Raw genomic sequence first — 5,676 nt, 5'->3', positions numbered from 1 at the left:
ATATAAATATTGTTCTGAGAGGCTTTTTGTTGGTTGAGTCTGAAATTGATTGTATGTACAATTCATATCCTTATAAAAAGGAAGAAATATGGTGTTTTATTAATAAACTTACATTCATGGATATAAAATAGCTAAAAGTATTAACAAATATTTTATAAAAAAAACATTTATCATTCTTCCTGGGGAACTTAAAGAAACAGAATAAAACATTTTCCATCGTAAAGAAAACTCCCTTAAAATATGGACAATAACAAAACTGCTAAATTCTTCCAGAATCTCTGTGTAGAGGAACCAAAAGAGATGCGCCACAGTTTCTGGATGATCCCCACAGAAAGTTCAATTAGTATTTATGTCTCTTTTAAATGTTACCATATAGTGACTGGCTGGGTCACATTTATGAAGAATTTTATATGAGATTTCCTTCACCTTGTTCACAATTAGATATTTATGGGATCATCCAGACTGTCTTCCAGGTGATATCTGGAACATGTCGGTTCCAGTAAGATATTCTATATATGGGAGAGACATGATATCTTCTTGGAATAAACTACGTATTCTCTTATTGCTGTTACAAAGTTCCTGTGAAAAGCAGATTTTTCCCACTGCTGACTCAGCTGGATCAGGGAGAGTGACTGAGGCAGATATTGAGCTGTCAGTGTTTTTATATAACATTAAAGTCCCTGAGGGTATGGCACCAAGCACCATTGAGAATTCCCCAACACTGACGGGAAAATTATATAGTGTAAGGAATTCATTGTAAGTAAGTAGTACTCCCTCGTTAAATTTTAAAACTTAGTAGCGGCCGCCATTGTTGGCAGCTGAAATTTGGCTGGGCCGCGCTATGAATTCTGGGATATGGTGGGCCACGAAGGACACACCTGACCCATCCTTCAAACTCGGGGGAATGAAGGACGCATTTGAAGGAGTCGAGGAATCGGGACAGCCTTCGTCGCCTGGCTGTGACGTCATCGGCCTTCAAATGCGGCCTCCGGAGGATGCGGCCGACGTTTTGGGACACAGCTTGTGTGTCTTTGTTGGTCATGTGACCTCCCAGGGACTACACATGGAAAGGAGCAGTTTAGCTCAAATCTGGCAGGTTTCCATCGTCTGTTTTTGTCCTGATGTCCATGAACATGAACACTGTCCCTGTCAAACACGTCCAGATAATCTGATCCAGTGTTGTTCTTCTTCTGTGGTGTTTGTGATGGAGCAGCAGCTGCTGATCCTGATGTCCTCCACCAAGGGGGCAGCAAATTCAGCTGACTGTCATCATTTATTAAAAAGATGTAACAATGTGACATAATGCAATATAATAGTGTCAGTTACACATTGTGGGTTGCACTGTGGCCAGAATGGACATTACCTCCTGCCTAATGGAAGCTGTCAGCCATCCTGCAACCATGAATTAGATAAGCAGAAGTGAAGGGATTGTTAACAACAATTTAATAATAAAATGTAATGTGATAGTTGCACTTTATTAGCTCCCCACAATCATATGAATAATAACCATGAATGCACTGCATGCTCATAGCAAGTTCTTTAGGTTTAAAGTGAGATCCTGCTTTAAAGGGCGCTTCATCTGCTGGGAATGACATGTTTCTTCTAGTATGTAAGGCTCAGCCCATCTTACTGGGACTTACTTTTGTAGATCCACATGCTCTAAACCTGCTGCTCCATGATTGGTGCAGAAGCTTTAAGCTACTATTAACAAATAATGACCATGGACTTAGTTGTTACTACAATAACTTATCATTGAGCAACTTTTAATTTTACTTGTAAAACTATGCAAGTAGAATTGAATGGGGCACAGTGAGCTGAGCACAGGCCCACTCTGTGACACTCAGAGGTTTGTGGATATCATACTGAGAGTATTGGACACAGTGCAGCCAGCTTGCAGCCACTTTCCCACCACTTTAGCACAATGTTTACATGAGACTCAGCCACACTAATGTTCCTGGGCAGACATGTGGTGCAGCATGGCTGATGGCACTGTACCTGCAGCTGTCATGGACAAGAACCACTCAATACCTCACCCAAGCCAAGCCTGTGCTGATGTTGTGATCTGAGACCGAGACACTAACCCAGGATCATGATATGATGTTGTGAGAGTTTCACTAAGAATTAGCTCTGATTACAAGATTTCAATCTATCGTAACTCTAATTTGTATTTACTTCAGTTTGTTCATCTTGGAGCTGTGTGCAGCTGAGGACAGTCTTATTATTACCAGGTGAGGATATGTAACAGCCACAGTCTGTAGAGATGATGTCACCATGGAGTGGTGATGTCACTGGAGCTGCCAATATATGCTCCAGCCAAAGCTACACCAGAGGGTTGTGCTGTGTAACAGGTTGGTGCAGGTGGTGTTATCTACATTTGAACATTAGGCAACAGTCTCATGAAGACACTTTCTATTGTTCACTAAAGACCAACAATAACAGAGACAAAGGGAGAGCAGCAGAACTAGTGCTAACAATTAGCACTGCTAGCCTGCCCACCAACACCAGCTAATGTTCTAAAAACGATGATCAATGATTTTGCTGTAACGGCTCCAGCTGTCTGTGTCAGGGACACGTTGGAGATGAAGTGAGTGATCCAGTGACAAAGGTTTGGAAAGCTGCAGTCAGCTGAGACTAAAGGAGTCACCTGACCGAGAGACCAAATGTTTCACTGAGAACGTCCAGATGAACAGAATCAACCTTTGGGATAATCTGTTCCACACATCCATGTTTCACTTACTGCATTATATTTCCTCATTGCTGTGCACACAGGCCTGTGGCTTATAACCAACTCCAAGTTCAGACTCAGAGGCTGCTGAAGCTGTTTTCTGGAACAGAGACGTGTTGGATATAAAAGCAACTCTTCTTTATGTGTCAGCACTGAGGAAAGGAGCAGCTTCGTTTCTAAGTGTATGAAGGACTGTAGCAGTGTGTGTGTGAGCTTTATTTCACAGACAGAACCATGTCAAAAACACAACTTCAGGTAAAAACAATACAAAATCAAAGAGTCTGATCAGAAGGATTAAACAGAGGAGTGTGGGACTGTTTTTAACAGACAGCAGGTTAAGCCAGGCTGGAGGAGTAAACTGAGCCTCGGTGTGAGCAGCAGTGTGTTTGACAGGAAGCTGAGATAAACAGTCTGGAGCCCATTTAGTGCTTCATATGAAAGTGTGAGGATTTGAAAGCAAATCTAAAATCAAGCAGGAGTCAGTGTGAGAATGATTTGTGCTTTTCCTCAGTCAGATGCTGGGAGTTTCAGTTCATCCATGTTCAGCGTGCTGTGCTTTGTGTAACAGGAGAATATGACAGTATAAATCAAGTCTTCATGTCACTGAAAGCCTCCACAGTCTGCTATGGAGGTGCATCAGTTTGGATTTACAAGAAGAACATTTCTTAAACCTGCCACAAGATGGCGCTCCAACAGAAGGGATGTCCACAGTGTAACACAGACACACACATACTGTGTGAATGTGTGAGTGAATGGGCTTTCAACACAAGGCTTCTGCTGCTACCTTTAATGACATAATTAGCTAACAAGAACAAACTGTTAATTACCACCAAAGAACGGCTCCAGATTTTAGCTGCTGACCATTTTGTGAAACGTTGATTACATCAGCTTATTGTTGATTTTTCAACCTTAATATCAGCTGCTTTAAAGGAGCCTCGTTCTCTGGCAGTAACACTTTTCTTCACTAGATGCAGTGCAGGCACAGTCTGTGTTTCTAAACTACACACTAATGTTCATTGTTGTGCAGCTAAATCCTCCCTCTGGATGGGAAGAATCCCTGTCAGGCTTCAAACACCTGGCTTGGTGTTCTGGAGCTAATGTGTCACCTGTGAGGACTCTGAGATGAACACACAGCAGACACTTCAGTTCTCCGTCTGTGTGTCCTCAGTTTCCCAGCATGCCTTGGCTGTGGTGGTGGAGGTGAATGAGGGGGAACATGCTGCTCTGTCAGCACTCAGGTTTCATACCTGGTGATCTCAGAGGACAAAGCGGCGTTACAGCAGCGCACGTTGATGAGACCTGATGCTCTGAACAGTTCAGACTTCAGCCTCACTCTGAGAAAACAAACGACTGACTGTCAGCAGCAACTACACCTGCTCCATCAGTGACGGAGAGAAGAACTGAGACTGAGAGACATACAGCTGCAGGTCAAAGGTCAGAAACGCCCGCTCTTTGTACGGGTCAGGAGTTAGTACTGCAGAGGTCAGAGGTCAGCTTGCTGACAAACCATTTGAAACAGTTTGGAGCTAAAAGCACAACAGCAGAGGAAAGAAGAGACACTGCAGAGATGATGCAAAATATTGTGTTTTGTTCTCAGCTGTCAAAAAGTGTAACACACGTGTTCCAGCACAGCCTTTGTGTACTTTCACTTCTCCATACTGTCCATTGGAAATCCTGTTTGTTCCTTTTTGATTTCAGTCCATGTGTCCAAAGCAAACTTCTGTCCCACACTTTCTCTGCTGACTCTTCACCGATGCTCAGATGATCTCAGATGATTTCACCAGAACTCATCAAAATTCGGGCTCCACAGAAACCCAGACGTCACTAAACAAGCGTAACAAGCAAAGTGAAAACTGGTCGTTCAGCTTTATTGACCAAAGATAAGCTCACATGTCACCTCATGACACAGACACTTATTTCCACAGCATGCACGAGGACTGACAATAAGTGTCTATAAAGCCACTTCTATCTGCCACACCTGTGCTTCTGTCATGGTTGCTCTCCTCTCACTCTGTCATTTATCCACAGTCTGCCTCCCTCTGCTCCGTCAGCTGACGTCCTCTCTACACCACCTGCTGTGTTTTATCCTGCAAAAACACATTTAAGAAGCGTTGCACCGAGTAACGGGAGGAACTGCTATAAAATACATTTAAAGGAGGTGGTGCTGAGTGCTGTGACTGGGGTCCCACCACTGACATCACGGGTGGAGGACATGTTGGAAAACTGCTACAAAGTGCTGTGCAGCCAGCAGAGCTTACAGTCTGTCCTGTGTGTCATACAGGCTCTCACACTTAGTGTTTCTGTGACACATTGAAGAGAAGTTTGTGTTGTTCACAGTTGTGCTTGTACTGAGTGACAGCTGACATGACCTAACAGGAATAATGTGTCTGTGCTGAATGAGAAGTAACACACAATGAAGTCTTGATGCATCTCAATCATCCAGGAAAGTGAGTCTGTTGCTTCTGTTCATCTGGACGCAGCGTTTTGTGGGAGAAACGTGTCGTCGTCATCATCAGGTGACGTCTTCAGTCTCAGCTGCAGGTTTCAGTCTTACAAACAGGACATTTGCATAAAGACTGAAAGCAGCTGCAGGAACGATGGGCTGGGAGCTCCGTTCCTTCATCTTAATTATGCAGATTCTCAGGACCATTGATCAACAACCACTGATCCATGTCCATGAGTCCCATTCACAGAGATGTGGGAATGGCTGCAGTCACAGCATGTAAGATGGAAATAAATGAGAAGTATTTAGCTGAAGTGGATTTGATTTATGTTAGTTCTTTTTTAACTTGTAGTTCTACATTGGAAGATTATTGTGATATTGGAATATAAAAATACATTTATATTCTATTATTTTCTCAAAATAAGCGTCACACTCGTGGAAGCCGGTGTAGCCGCCGAAACGCCTGCATTTATGGAGACTTTCAGCCCCAGGTAGGCCAGTTATGGAT

The 5,676-nt window shown here is 43.2% G+C and overlaps 1 protein-coding gene across 1 annotated transcript in view; it reads right to left on the bottom strand.

Annotated features, from left to right (window-relative positions):
- LOC147300656 (uncharacterized) overlaps positions 1-5,676 on the bottom strand; it is a 423,782-nt gene that overhangs the window by 251,798 nt on the left and 166,308 nt on the right. The window lies entirely within an intron of this gene.

The sequence above is a fragment of the Aulonocara sp. 'chitande type north' Nkhata Bay genome, unplaced genomic scaffold, assembly GCF_057382095.1.
Source record: "Aulonocara sp. 'chitande type north' Nkhata Bay isolate Kocher_YH1m ecotype deep benthic unplaced genomic scaffold, A_spYH_male_GT1.1 unmapped_scaffold_20, whole genome shotgun sequence".
NCBI classification, from domain to species: domain Eukaryota; kingdom Metazoa; phylum Chordata; class Actinopteri; order Cichliformes; family Cichlidae; genus Aulonocara; species Aulonocara sp. 'chitande type north' Nkhata Bay.
Note: the sequence above shows the minus strand (reverse complement) of the source record. Positions and strands in the feature narration are given on the sequence as shown.